This window comes from Spinacia oleracea, chromosome 6 (assembly GCF_020520425.1).
Source record: "Spinacia oleracea cultivar Varoflay chromosome 6, BTI_SOV_V1, whole genome shotgun sequence".
Taxonomy (NCBI): Eukaryota; Viridiplantae; Streptophyta; class Magnoliopsida; order Caryophyllales; family Amaranthaceae; genus Spinacia; species Spinacia oleracea.
This window is the reverse complement of record NC_079492.1, coordinates 47,135,662-47,151,867: the sequence shown is the minus strand read 5'-3', so window position 1 is coordinate 47,151,867 and position 16,206 is coordinate 47,135,662.

Sequence of the window (16,206 nt, the reverse complement as noted above, 5' to 3'; positions counted from 1 at the left end):
TCACTTTCACTCATGACTTCAGTAGATATGGTTATGTCTACCTAATGAAGCATAAGTCTGAATCCTTTGACAAATTCAAGGAATTTCAGAGTGAAGTAGAGAATCAACTAGGCAAGAAGATTAAGGTACTGCAGTCTGCTAGAGGTGGTGAATATATGAGCTATGAATTTGATGACCATCTGAAAGATTGTGGAATCTTGTCAGAATTGACTCCTCCTGGAACACCTCAATGGAACGGTGTGTCAGAACGGAGGAACATGACCTTTCTAGACATGGTTCGATCAATGATGGGTCAGGCCGAACTTCTAATAGAATTTTGGGGACATGCACTAAACACAGCTGCACTCACACTAAATAGAGCTCCGTCTAAAGCTGTCGAAAAGACTCCATATGAGTTATGGTTTGGAAAGCCTCCAAATGTGTATCTTCTTAAGATTTGGGGTTGTGAAGTATACGTCAAATGATTAATTTCAGACAAACTTCAACCGAAATCTGACAAATGTATCCTTGTGGGCTACCCAAAGGAAACAAAGGGGTATTACTTCTACAATACATCTGAGAACAAGGTGTTTGTTGCTCGAGATGATATCTTTTTGGAAAGAGATCACATTTCCAAAATGACAAGAGGGAGAAAAGTAGACCTTGAATAAATTCGAGTCGAACAACAAACTCTACAGAATGCTCAAGATGACATTCAGGTTGAAACTTAGTGTTCTTTAGAAGTATCTGGAGAGAATCAAGAACCAACTAGAAATGTAACTCCGCGTAGATCGCAGAGATAAAGGTCACAACCGGAAAGATACATAGGTATTTTTACGAATGAGAGCCATGAAATTCTATTGCTGGAAAGTGATGAACCTGCGACTTAAAACAAGCTATGACGAGCCCTAGCTCCAAGCAGTGGCAAGAAGCCATGCAATCTAAATTAGACTCTATGTTAGAAAACCAAGTTTGGGATTTGGTCGATTTGCTAGATGGCTACCAAGCCATAGGAAGCAAATGGGTTTTCAAACTGAAAAAGGACAAGGATGGAAACTAGAAGTTTTCAAAGCTAGATTGGTTGCAAAAGGATACAAGCAAGTCCATGGTGTGGATTATGATGAAACCTTTTCACCAGTTGCAATGCTAAAGTCTATTCGGATAATGTTAGCAATCACTGCATATTACGATTACGAAATATGGCAGATGGATGTCAAAACCGCTTTCTTAAACGACGTCTTAACAGAAACTGTGTTTATGACACAACCTGAGGGTTTTGAGGATCCAAAGAATGCTAAAAAGGTATGCAAGCTTAAGAAATCCATTTATTGGTTGAAGCAAGCATCAAGGAGCTGGAATATATGTTTTGATGAAGCGGTCAGTGACTTTGGCTTCGTCAAGAACGCAGACGAATCTTGTGTATACAAGAAAGTCAGTGGGAGAAAAACTTCTTTTCTAGTATTGTATGTCGACGACATATTACTTATCGGAAATGACATTCCTATGTTGAACTCTGTCAAGATTTGACTTGGGAAATGTTTTTCGATGAAGGATCTAGGAGAAGCACAGTACATACTGGGCATCAAGATCTACAGAGATAGATCTAAAAAGATGATTGGACTTAGTCAAAGCACTTATATCAATAAGGTGCTTGAAAGGTTCAATATGGCTGACTCCAAGCGAGGTTACCTACCCATGACTCATGGAATGACTATAAGCAAGACTCAGTGCCCAAAAACACTGGATGAGCGTAGACGAATGAGTGGGATTCCATATGCATCATTGATTGGTTCAATAATGTATGCTATGATATGTACATGCCCGGATGTTGCGTACGCACTCAGTGCTACGAGAAAATACCAGTCTGACCCAGGGAAGGCACATAGGACTGCTGCCAAGAATATTATGAAGTACCTGAAAAGGTACAAAGACGATTTCCTGGTCTATGGTGGAGATGATGAATTAATTGTTAAAGGCTATACGGACGCAAGTTTTCAAATCGACAAAGATGATTTCATATCACAGTCTAGGTTTGTCTTCTGCCTCAACGGAGGTGCAGTAAGATGGAAAAGTGCTAAACAGAGCACCATTGCGGATGCTACAACTGAAGAGGAGTACATTGCTGCACATGAAGCAGCAAAGGAAGCTATTTGGCTAAGGAAGTTCATAGGTGAACTTGGTGTAGTCCCCTCCATTAAAGGACCAATAACTTTGTATTGTGACAATAACGGAGCTATTGCACAGGCAAAGGAGCCTAGACACCACCAGAGAGTCAAGCATGTAATTCGTAGATTTCACCTTCTACGAGAGTTCGTGGAAAGAAAAGAAGTCGAGATAAGAAAGATTGGAATTGACGACAACATCTCAAATCCATTAACTAAACCTTTGCCGCAAGCGAAGCACAACTCGCACACTGCAGCTATGGGAATCAAGCATATTGGAGAATGGCTTTGACGTCCTTAATAAATGTTTTAAAGTTTTAGAGTTTAATACTTTGTAAAACCTTTTGGTTAACCATTCATATAAATGAATATTATTCATTTTTCCATTTAATTTTGTGGTTTATTAAATGATAAGTCCTTTCAATTTGACGATATATTCAAGATAGACTGTCAGGACCAGTCCTGTGACTAAGAAATGTCTATCAAGTGAACTTGAATGTCAAAAGTTGAAAATGGTCCCTGGTCGGAAGTTTTCTATAAAGGTGGACGCATAGAAAACACTAGACGACTAGAATGCAAGATGACTAGTGGTTCTGTTTCTTGAACTATGTGGACATGGCAATGTCGCAATCATTTGCATAAATACATACTTGAAAAGATTAGTATCGGACAGACATATGAAACTTTACTGTAAGAGATGAAAATCTGTCATAAGTAAATTTTATTACATATTCTTAGACACTAATCCTCAATACCTGAGTGATTTGAGATTACTTGTTTGAGAGCTGGTTTTGACGTTGTCAAGCGTCGCACAGTAAAAGGAGACTATAACGGCAACGCTCAGGCAATCACCTATCAAACGAAGTCTAACCTCAAGATCACAAGATTGGGATTGTCTTCCCATATATCGGGATGAGATGCCGAAAGTTGTACAAGGCCACTGGGAGAGCTAGAAACTGAAAATGCATGGCCGTGCTTAGATGAATCATAGGCTATGATTATCTGTTTATTTGATCAGTTGAACTCTGAAACCGAGAAATACCTCTGGACATAATAAGGATGACTACTCTTACCTTATGTTCATGAGCAGGCATCAAGCAACAACGGAAATAGGAAATGCACACTTGTCCCTAAGGACAAGTGGGAGACTAAAGGAAATAATGCCATTGGTCCAAGTATGCATTTAATGCTAAGTCTAATAAATGCGGTTCAGTATAATTAACAAGTTAATAATTTAGTGAGATCAAGTGAACTGAATGCCTAGCTAGAGGCCGCTTCAGTTCAAGTGGAATTAATAACTTACTCTTGACTGAACCCGTAGGGTCACACAAATAGTACGTGAACGGATCAAGTATTTAAGTGAATATATTATTCATTAAGTACTCCATTTATGATCATTCGGAAACGACGGAACTCCGTTCCAGTGGGAGTTGAAATCGTCAAAAGGCAAAATAAAGAATACTCCGGAAATGATGATATTGCCGGAAACGGAAACATGGTTCGTATCAAAAAATATTGCCGGAATCGAAAATATTGCCGGAAACGGAAATATTACCGGAATCGGAAATATTATCGGGAAAAAAAAACTTGTTTCCGGAATCGGAAATATTAACGGAAACGTAAATATTTGTTTGAAACGGAAATGGATTCCGAAATCGGAAAACGAATCGGAAGCTCGACGAGCGACAAGCCGGCAAGCTAGCCGGCCCATCGCTCGACAAGAAAAGGCCGAGCGTATAGAACTGAGCACGAAGCTCAGCGCCAACGCCCAGCCGATGGGCCAGCATCACAGTGGGTCGTGCCAAGCGAACAAGGCAGCAGCAGCACAGTGGGCCGCGCCAAGCGAGCAAGGAAGCAACAACACAGTGGGTCGTGCCAAGCAAGAAAGGCAAGAACAGCACACTAGGCCGCGCCAAGAAAGCAAGGCAGCAGCAGCGATGCAAGCCCGCCAAGGCAAGGCTGCAACGCGTTGGGCCTCTGGCCAGCCGCGGCTGCGATTGGGCCTAGGCAGGCACGGGCGCACCAACGTGGCCCATTGTGGCTGCATTGGTTGCTTCGTCTTGTGCTTCAAGAAAATCCGATTACTTAGTTCCCAAGTCACTTTGAGATTAAGTATTCCTAGTCCTACTAGAATTGATTTAATTAAGAGTTTAATTAATGTTATAATTCTAATTGGATAAGAATTTCAATCCCAGTAGGGTTGGTAATTCTTTTCGTAGTAAGATTCAAATTCCTTATTTTCTACCATATAAATATGAGGCTAGGCCCTTATAATTTTAGACATTGAAAATCATATTCTTTACTTACATTGTGTTCAAGGGAGAACATAATATAGCCTAACCCGAATACATAAAACCTTAAGTAAAATCCTGGATGGTTAAACCTAAGTCGAATCCGAACGTGCTGTGGACTTTCTACGGAGGGGCAACGTTTGGGGCTCTAAGACTTGTTCTTGTTTAGTTCGGGAGCTGCTAGGGAAGGCATGCATCATATTGTATGTAACCTAAATTATGGTAATTGACTATGTGGCAGTTAATTTGGATTCTGGCTTTATGGTTTTTTGCATGAATTATATTATTGTATTATTCATAACCTAATACGCCGATGAATCATCTAGAAATGAGATCTCTGACATAACATCATTTGTCTCATCCGTCTTTTTCTTGTGCTGCAGCGTAGGCCTTCCTCTCCCTCTCTTTTTCTTAGAACCTGACTTCTTAACCTGCTTCCCATTTTTGCCCTTTGCCATTAAAGTTCAATATTTGATTACAAGGATGTTTTCATTTGAGTGCAAGCTCATGATAACTAGGAAAAGTGTTCAAAAGTGCAATCTTTGGGAGGTTTTCACTCTTGAAACTCCTCTCAAATGATGTTCTAATAACATTTTTAATATCAATATGCAAGATTCAAGCTTTATTTTTGAAAATGATTAGTAAAGTGTAGAACTTTCACGCTTGAAAGGCTTCTCCTTTACAAAAATCATCATATAAATTTTACAAAATACAAATCTTTTCAAAGTTCAAGGATGTTTGGAAAAGTGCAAACCCTTCTCCAAACTAGAACACATGAACATCCAACTTTCTATGTTCAAATACAAGTTCTATTTTCAATATTCAATGATGTTTAAGTGAGGTCAATCCCTCCTTAAAACTAGAATCAATTTCAAGTTATGGATCATATTAAAGGTGAAGCCTTTTTAACATTAAAAGGTCTAATATTTAAGAACCAAGTCTCCTAGTTTCAATATTTAAGTTCAATATTCAAGCTCTATTTTCAATAATCAAAATCAACGATGCTTTATGATTAACAACTCATTTAAAGTTGAGATTTTTAGAGAATTGAATCCTTGTCGGGCACACTTATTATTAAGTAGTTATTTGGCGTTCGGATCTCAAGTGCAATAATGCAATTTCAATATCGTCATTTCAATATCGCACTACTTATTGGAAACAACATTCCTATGTTGGAGTCTGTAAAGACTTGGCTTGGAAAGTGTATCTCAATGAAGGACTTGGGAGAGGCACAGTACATATTGGGCATCAAGATCTATAGGGATAGATCTAAGAGGATGATTGGACTAAGCCAGAGCACTTACATTGACAAAGTGCTAGCTAGGTTCAATATGATGGAAGCCAAGAGAGGCCATCTACCCATGTCACATGGCACATATCTAAGCAAGACTCAGTGTACCAAGACATCTGATAAGCGTAGAAAGATGAGTGGAGTTCCATACGCTTCGGCTATTGGATCCATCATGTATGCTATAATTTGTACAAGGCCGGATGTTTCGTTCGCACTCAGTGCAACGAGCAGGTACCAGTCAGAACCAGGCGAGGCGCATTGGACTGCTGCCAAGAATATCCTAAAGTACCTGAAAAGGACTAAGGATCAGTTTCTGGTCTATAGTGGTACAGATGAGTTGATTGTTAAGGGCTATACGGACGCAAGCTTTACAATCGATAGAGATGATTTCAGATCACAGTCTGGGTTTGTGTTATGCCTTAATGGCGGAGCAGTAAGCTGGAAAAGTGCTAAGCAAAGCACTATTGCGGATTCTACAACTGAAGCCGAGTACATTGCTGCCTCAGAAGCAGCAAAGGAAGCTGTTTGGATTCGGAAGTTCATCGAAGAACTTGGGGTTTTCCCCTCCATTAAAGGACCAATGACTTTGTATTGCGACAATAGTGAAGCCATTGCCCAGGAAAAGGAGCCTAGGAGCCACCAGAAGTCCAAACACGTACTGCGGCGATTTCATATACTTCGAGAAATCGTTGAGAGAAAAGAAATCGAGATTTGCAAGGTTGGAACTGACGACAACATCGCGGATCCATTGACTAAACCGTTGCCATAAGCGAAGCACAACGCACATGTAGCAACCATGGGAATCAAGCATATTGGAGAATGGCTTTGATTTTCTATGTTTTGTTTTAGAACATCTGTTAGATCTGTGTTTAAACAATTGGTTTAACCATTTCATATTTATGAAATTTATTATTTCATATTCATTTAATTTGGTTTAGTATTAAATGATAAGTCCATGTGATTCAAAACATTCAAATGGAATATCAAGATGGATTCTTTGACAAAGAAACACCCATGAGTGAACTTGAATATTGAAGTCACAAAGGATCCCTAATCTAGGTTATTGAAAGGTGGACGACCAATGACTAATGAAGATTAGATTGCAAGTAGATTTGTAGTTCGGTTTCTTGAACTAGATTGACTGGATGTGAGAATCTTTTGCATAGATACTTATTGGATCTTGTATCAGATTGACTATGAGAACACTTTAAGAGATTAAAGTCATGTCATAAGTAGTTCTCATTAATGGTGATTAGAACCATTCCTCAGAACATGAGTGATTATGTCTGCTCGTTGAGAATTAGTTCGCCCTAATTCTAGCTAAACGTCGCACTATAAAAGGAGGCTATAAAAGTAGTTATTGGGCGTACTATGAATCGAAGTGAGTGTTCATAGATTACAAGAATGGATTGTCCTCATATCTTTGATAGGATATGGTGTTGTTGTGTAACAAGGCCTCTCAGAGAGTTAGATACTGTGAAAATGCATGGCCGTGCTCAGAATGGTTAAGGCTTAACCTTCTGTAAAAGTTTAACAGTCGAGCTCTGTAATCCGAGAAACACATCTGGACCTAATAAGGATGGTTTGGATCTTACCTTATGTTCAGCAAGTAACACTAAGCGACAAAGGAATGTGAATGCACACTTGCCTGAATGACAAGTGGGAGACTGAAGGAAATATGTCCTTCACCGAAGGTGCATTAAAGTCTAATACCAAGGTTCAGATTAATTGCGAACAATTAATTCAGTAAGATCAAGTGATCGGAACAGCTAGCTGGAGCAATGCTTCCGATCAGTGAGTTCTAATCTATATTAGCCTCACAGCTTACTCTTGACTGAACCTATAAGGTCACACCAATAACATGTAACAAATCACCGGATTAAAGAATCGGAAATTCATTTAATAGCTTTTCGGGAATTAGTTTGGAAAAACGTATTATACGATACGACCTTGCATCGGAATCGTATATCGTATTGCGAATATTTGTAAGCTGGGCGAAACGAATAATCGTATCGTACGACGGTGATTCGTCGTGCACGATACGATAAATAATAGCCGTAAGGCGTTCGTTGCGAATACGAGCCGCATCGAAGCTGCTAGCCCGTCGAGCCAAGCGCGCATGCGCGCAAGGCCCAATGAGCCAGAGAGCTCGCAACGCAGCAAGCAAGCCAGTCCGCATAGGCCACGGTAGCGCGCATAAAGCACATCAACACAACATCGAGCAAGCAAAGGCCCACGGCCCATGCTGCTCGGCTGCGCTATGGGCTTCGGCCTACGGTGTGTGCTGTGCGCATGGGTTGTGCGTGAGGTGTGTGATGTGTGGCCGGTCAAGGCCTTGTGTCTTGGCCAGTTACACTTAAATATAATTTAGGTTATATTTTCAGACACACAATCAGTTTTTCCTTAACCTAAACCTAATTCTAAATTACGTAGTTCAGTTTTTGCTCTCTTCTCAAAAATGTTCTTCCCGAAAAAGCAAACTCTCTTGTACGTTGTCTAAGCTACAATAATCAAGACGGATCTGAACGTGTCGGTGAACCAAATAGAGGAACGACAATTGGAGTTCTTTGTTCGTGTTCATTGATAATATACTCGGGAAAACACGCTTCAAATGTAAGTATGCTTAATCTGTGCTTTATACATGTTTCCTAGCTTTGGGGATGTTCTGCACATGTTATGTATGTTTAACTGTATTCCCCTACAGTTCCATGGTGGCACATTTGGACATGTCACTAAGAGGGTATTTCCCCCCCTAACAATTGTCACCAAACCCATTTTGAATTTATTTCGGGAAGTTCAAAGGAGAAATGGGTGTCCTTGGTTCCGAGAAAAGGGAGGAAATGACCTCTTATTCCCCCAATAACTAACGGCGTCACGTAATGATGATCTTCGGTAAACCAACCGCCCAAGCCTTCCACAAATACGCCACTCCTCCTTACCCACTTCCTCTTTCTCTCTCTTCTCAAATGCAAAAAAGAAGCCGGTGGTTTTCTCCTTCCTGTTTCCAGGTAACCGCCTTCTCTTCATCTTCCTTCTTCTTACTTTTCCATTCCTTATGTCGCAAAGAATGGGGACAAAGTCGACCCGTGTAAAAAATAAGAAAGTGGTGGTGGAGTGTGATCTGGACGAGGGTCCTGTGTTTAGTCCGAGCAAAACTATGGACAAGAAGAATGCTCGAGCGGCCACCTGGGGGAACCAGGACGCGGTGGCGCTCAAGGCTGAGTGTGGCTTTCCTCCGTCGGCGGTAATTCGCCTACTGCAGCCCGATTAACGGGCCTATTGGACATCGGACGGTTGGGTGTGCTTCTACAAGTACCCCTTCAAAATTAGGTATACTTACTGATGAGCGACATTTATGTCGCTCTTAACTTAGGATTTTATGTTAGTTTTTATGCTTTTTTATAGTTTTTATAGCTTTTTGTGTGCATTTTATAAGTTTCGTTCCATCTTATGCTTTACAGGTGATTATGATGAAAAGTGATGGAAAACAAGTAGAATCGAGCCAAAACAGGGCTTGTGCGATCGAGTGATGGTTTGTGCGCCCGAATAGAGCAGTGCAAATGGACCTAAGGAATTTCCAGTTTTGTGCGATCGAATGCCCTTTGTTGTTCGGTCGCACAGAATGGATTTCCGAGACAGAATGTCCCAAAATTGGAAAACGACCGCACAAGGCCTTATGTTTGACAGCACAACATTTGTTCGACCGCACAGCTTTTTGAGTTCGACCGCACAAAAGTTGTGCGCCTGATTAGTTCTTCTTGTTCGACCGAATAGTGCTGCAAAGGAGACTTGAGCCAAAGAAACCCCATTCGACCGAACAGGATTTTACGTTCGGTCACACAAGACGAAGGAAATGATCTTCGCTGTCTTCGCTCGCACAGGACTGCATTTGGTCGAACAAAGTCATATACGTTCGGTCGCACAGTGGGTACGTGCGATCGAATCGCTGCGCGGGCTGCTATTTTTCGAACTTTGGCTTCTATTTGAGGAAACATATAAATAGATTTTTCGTTATTTTTATAAGGAGAGTTAGTTTTTACGTAATTCATTTTCTAATCTTCAGATTTTAGGCTTAGCTTAGAATTCTCTCTCTAGAAATAGTTTAGGGCTTAGATTAGAGATTAGGATTAGGATTCTTAGCTTCAAATTCTTCATTCTTAGTTGGATTCAATCATCAAATTTTTCGATTTCTTTCCTCTTTGCTTTGAGTTTTGTTCTTCAATTTTGTGCTTCAAGTTTGATGCAATTTCTTCATTCCAAGGTATAATTCTAATTCTTCGTTTGATTTTGTTCTTCAATTCTTTAATTGCTTTGTTAATTTCGTTATGCTTTGATTTCATGCTTGAATTCTAGAATTAGTTTGATATTTTGAATGTTCTTAGTTTTTCCCCAATTTTTGTGGTTTGAATTTTCTGAATTTTATGGTTTCAATTAGCTTCATTAGTTCAATTAGTTTCATGATTAGGATTAATATTAGTTTAATGTTGATGTTAATCATGCTAATTGAGTAGTTTAGTCTAGAGGTTAGGGATGAAGCTTTGGCATTGAATTTAGGGAATTTTAGGGAAAACTCATGATTGATGTTGTGATTAAATGTGATTTAGTGATAGGATTTCCATGACTAGTTGAGTAGTAGTCGCAAATGCTATTCGATTGGATTATATTGGAATGTATGATTAGGTTTGGCAAGACATTGTGGGCTTAATTCATGCAAGCGAATGATAGCACCTATTATATGCTAGCTTATCTAGTTTAGGACTATGCGAAAGCTTTCCATAGGCTAGGTTGCTTAGCGTGCTCTATCCGAGAGGTGGCGAGCACGTCATTAGTTTTCATTCCCCTATTGCTATGTCGTTGCATATTCATGAATGTCTTGACCTTGTTATTCCTTGATTCGATTCCATTGCCGATTCCCGATTCCTCTAGAATTCCTTTATTTGTTTGCTTTTCTAGCTTAGATTAGATTAATTCAAAAACTCAAATTTCATCCGAACTAGCTTGTGAACGCATAGATTGAATAGTCAAACATATCCATTCCTATGGGACGATCCCTATACTTGCCGCTATAGTCAATATAGCCGGTTAGTTAGGTGTTTTATAAATATTGTTTGATTAGGTTGTTTTCTATTCAACGACGGAAAATACACCCTATCACTTACCCCTTCATGCTGCTGGTAAGGGGGGTTTTGAAAACCCTAATGGTGCCGCCGGCGCAACTGACGCCGCAGGTTTGGCGGGTCATGCATCTCGTCGACCACCTGGCCGACCAACTGGGGATGGAATTCCGAGTGCAGGACTTGGTTTACACCTACAAAGTCCAAAATTATGGGGCCGATCAGTACTTGCTGCATTTGAAGGATGATAGGGAGGCTCTCCTGGGTTTGGACAAATCGAACGACCGAGGGTGGATGGGTCGTTTCTTTTTTGTGGAGTTGGCTAGTTTGGGGCCCAACTCCGACTTCTTGAATGGGGAATGGATGGCTAAAGGTATATTTTATATTTTTGTGTTTTGGGATACTTGCTGATTGACCTTGTCTCACTTGTTTGTTTTTGTAGGGGCATCATTCGACACCGTCGGGGTCGGCGCTGAAGCAGTCGATATGACTGCTGTTCTCTTGGGGATACCTCTCAAGGACAGAGCCTTTTGTGGCACAATGTTCGAGCGTGAAGAAATTTCACAGGAAGAGGAACACTCTGAACCTACAAACATGTCGACTTCAACAGGTAAACGGGTTAGTGTTAGTTTTTACAAGCTGGGTTCGTTGCCCTTCAAAAAAATTACATGTTCCTTTCACGAGACTAATTCGTCTACATAATGTTGTTGCGCAGGAATTGATCCCTCGACACGCTCTGGTAAGGCCCCGTCTGCGGAGGCGGTGCTAAAGAGAAGGCTGGAAACACTATGGAGCGTAGCTCGGCCTAAACCCATCACAGTGGTGTCACCTCAAAAGTTGCCAAAGACTTCCCATAACGCTACCTTGATTGGGGAGACGGAAACGTCTTCAGTTGCGGAATTCAAGATGCCGCCTCCATCTCGGAAGAGGAAGATCTCTATCGAGTTTCCCGACGACTACGGGTCGGCAGACGCTCCTCTGCAACAACTATGGCCAGAAATGGACAGCATGTGAATGTCGTCTAGCTGTGAGCGTCAAGACACCCTGTCCTAGTTGCTGCAACTGTCGAGAGCATCTCAGATGCTTTGAAGGTACTTTCTTCTCTTGTGTTTTAACTTTTGTTTGTCTTGCCGTCCTTGGGTTGACATAAGTAACTAAAACAACTTTGTTTTTTATTTTCTTCTTCTTAAAAAAGGCCCTGTAATCTGCTTTGGCTACTCACCATCATGTCATAGCCCTCGAAGAAAAGTTAGTGAAAATGAAAAATGACATGAAAAACGCAAAGCAGGAACTCGGTCGACTTGGTGGCGTCGCCAAGGAGGCGACGGCTAAAGCCAAGATGCTGGAGGCAGAGCAAGCAAAGGGGGCTGCTGAAATTGCTGCGTTAAATGCCGACAAGGAGTGTAACACCCCGACAATTCTCTCTTTTCTAAAATAACCTTTTAATATAAAACGTAGAGAATTATCAAGGCATTATCGCCCGTGTGAAAACGTAACGGCTTATTCAGAATTTTGCAGCGGAAAACATAAAACTAACTTTAGGTTTATAAATAATCGATTACAGGTTTAATCCCAAAAACCAACCAACGAAAATAAGGGAATATAAATAGTACGACAAGTTTAAAGTCCAAATTAACAAACCAAGTCACTTAGCAAAACAAAACTAAATACAAGCTCTCTAATCCCGATCCCCATGATGCATCATCTTCAAACCTGTAGATGGGCAATGCTTATTGATCCTTAGAGAGTGCTCACCAAAGATGGGTCATCACAGGATCAATAAGGCATAGCCATGATCAACACACACAAACAAAGCACGTAATCAGCAAAGCTGAGTACTACATACTTAAACAAGAACAATCCTGACATGATACTATTAAACGAACAACCCTAACATGATTCTATTGAAACATAAGTAAGGGCAAACAAAACATATTAATTTGAAGACCACATTTGACTAGACTAGGCTAGACTGGACTAGACTTTTATAAAAATAACATTATTTTAATTGAAATAGTCAATGGACCGAGTTGCTACTAGAAACTTCTTCTTCTTCACTAAGGAAGACGAGGTACGGGCGCGACTCCGTAAACCCTAATGACATGCGATATCGAGGGACTTTTGAATAAAATAGAACCGGTGATCAATCCGGCCCCAGAAAAAGCCATAGGCTACCCATGACCCCAACTCCTGATTATCCGTCACTTTAGACGTGCACAGTCTAAAGCTATTGCTACTCAGTTTCACTTTACATGATTTACAAATTAAACTCTGGTTATGACTCAACAATCACATAAGTCATACAATCAACAATTATTCTCCACTGTTTTTATCTTGGAATTAAGTAAGTGATCACAAAGATTTCAATCAAGACTTATTCCAATTAATCCAACATTTCCTTTAATACTGACCAACCCCTCTATATGGGTGTAAGGTTTCAACTTACTAAACAAGGTCCTCGGCCCTTATAAAGTAGTGAAAAACTAAAAGGGAACAACGATCAATCGATCTGAATCAATATGTATAAAATAATCTGAAGTTCCCAACCGACATGTTTGCAACAATTATGCATGCTAACATGTTATAATTCTCAATACGAAATATATGCTCAACATGTTCATTCAACAATATTAAACATGTAAATTTCAACAACAACACACATCTCCAAGCACCCAGGTATGTACGTACCTTGTGTAAACAAACTGATAGGCCACTTTAACGAATTCAAAAGTCGCCTACAAAGAATTCTCCGCCTAATAACAACCAATAAAATAATCCCAATCAATTTCTAATAATTGGCAACCATCATAAAGCATTCTAATTGCATCCTAAACATATTTAGAACGTTCCCCAATGACAACACTTAGCTACTAAACCTCCTAGCATAGTGATTACTACACTAATGATCACCAATAAACTATCCCTTTTTAAAATTCCAACAATATAAAATAGTTTAAAACTTCGCCAAACCATAATTAATATGCTTAAAATCATAAAAACAATAACCTTAATAATTCATAAACATCATACCACGATTTTAAAACTATTAAAACCTTAAAAATTCATGCTTTAATAATTAAAAATCATTATTTCAATGCAATCGCATAATCTGAAAATTAAATTTATTATTTAAACATAATATATAATCTGAAAATATAATTTAATCATAATAACTTATAATTTAAATTCAATAAACATGAATTAAATCACTAAAATAATTTAAACCCTAACTTATGTATTAAAAAACCAAAACTGAAAATAATTAACTTATAACATCAACACAAATCTGAAAATTATAATTTAACTATGAAGATTAATAATTTAATTTCAATAAACATAAATTCAAATCAATAAAATTAATTAAAAGGTTTAAATAACTTAGGGTTTAAGAAATAACCAAAAGGAGAGGAGGAGAGAGAAAGACTGTCGGCGAGCAGGGGAACGGCAGCGGCGACGCAGGCTGGGCGGCGACGCGGGGGCTGCGCGAGCAAGGTGGTGGTGAGAGCTGGTGGTCAGCGACGTGGCTGTTGGCTCGGGCAACAAAACAACGAGTGAGAAAGAGAGTCACGCAAAAGGAGAACGAAAGAGAAAGAAAGGAGGAGAGGGAGGATTACCGGCGGCTGGCGAGGGACGACGGAAAAGAGCCCGACAGTGGTGAGGCGGCGGCGCGACGGCGGCTGAAGGGAGGAGAGAAAAACGGCAGAAGGAGAGAAGGTTGCAAGGTTTACGTGAAAGAATAGGGGGAAGGAGGGTTTTGATTTTTTTTCTTGCTTTTGCTTTTCACGTGAATCAGTTTTTGGGTGGGGGTTTGGGTTCTTTTTGGGTTTTAATGGTTTGGGCTTTACCCAATTGGGCTAGGAGTAGGATTTGGGTTGTTGAATCCAAAATGGTTAGGATTGCTTCCTAATTTCAATCGAACGGAATTTCGTAATTCGAATTCGTTTTAACTTAAAATTCTAAAATCATTTTCAATTTCGTAAATTGTTGAAAATATTAAAATGTAATAAATAAATATACGTTAATTATATATTTATTACTAAAATTCATAAATTCCATTTAAATATAAATAATATACGTTAAAATATATTAATAAAATTTATAAATTTACGGGGGATTACAATCTACCCCTCTTAAAAGAAGTTTCTTCCCGAAACTTGACACGAAATTTCCCACATTTTCCCCAAAAGATTTTAACTTATTCTTACTAGAGAAGTACTTGTGCCACCTATGTGCACTCTTTTGCCAACTCAAAGTTGTTTGTGTTACTCATGAACACCTTTTCTTATGCGGAGAATCTATTTGCTTTGCATCAACTTGTAAAATTTGCTAAAATAAGCAATAAAATGCCACAAAATAGGTAAAAAGCGCGAATTTCTATCGCATTCTACCCCCCTTAAAGAAAATGAGTTATGCCCTCGTAACTCACCTCAGGGAATAGCTAACCAAAATTCTCTTTCGACGAATCCTTTCCTCAAAATTCCTATTTCACTAAAACTACTAACTTTAGACTTTTCACAACAGATGACGAAACAAAAGAACAAGTCACCACGAATTAAATAATGCTTAACTTGCGCGGAGTTAATAGAAAAAGTACCAGAATCTATATCGGCAGATCGTTCATTTTCATTCTGATTCATCATGTACAACTTTCCTGGAACCTTATTCGGGTTGTTGTTATCATTTGCAGGCTTATTATAGTTCTCTTGATTGTTTTGTGCCCCTCCAGGCTTTGAATTTTGACCTCCAGATTGGTTAAACCTCACTTGGTTTCCACCTCCATTACTATTTTGTTCCTTTCTGTGCTTAGTGAAGCACTCATACTCCTTATGCCCCCTTTTCTGACAATAGTTGCAGGTCACTAATTCTCCTTTGCAGTTCTTACCAGGGTGATTGTTACTTCACATCTTGCAATGATGCACTCTCTCAGATGGGTTCGAGTTGTTGTGGTGCCCCTGATTGTTTCCTCCTTGGAAATTTCCATTTCCATTCCCATTTCCGTTTCTATTCCTTTTAAAGTTTTCTTGGTTACCCCCAGTATTAAAATCTTTCCTCTTTTCCCCAATTACACTACTAGAAAAAGGACATCTAACAACGAACAATTTCGTCGTTAAAAGCCTCAATTTTCGTCGTTAAAACCTTTAACGACGGTCATGATGTTCGTTGTAACAGGTTCCGTCGTTATTGGCTTTAACGACGATGTTCGTCGTTAGTATTTAACGAACATTAACGATGAGACATCATGTCGTCGTTAACCATTAACGACGGATTACCGTTTCGTCGTTAACAATTAACGACGAATTATAGTTTCGTCGTTAATTGTTAACGACGAATTTAGGATTTCATCGTTATAAGTTAACGACGAACTATTG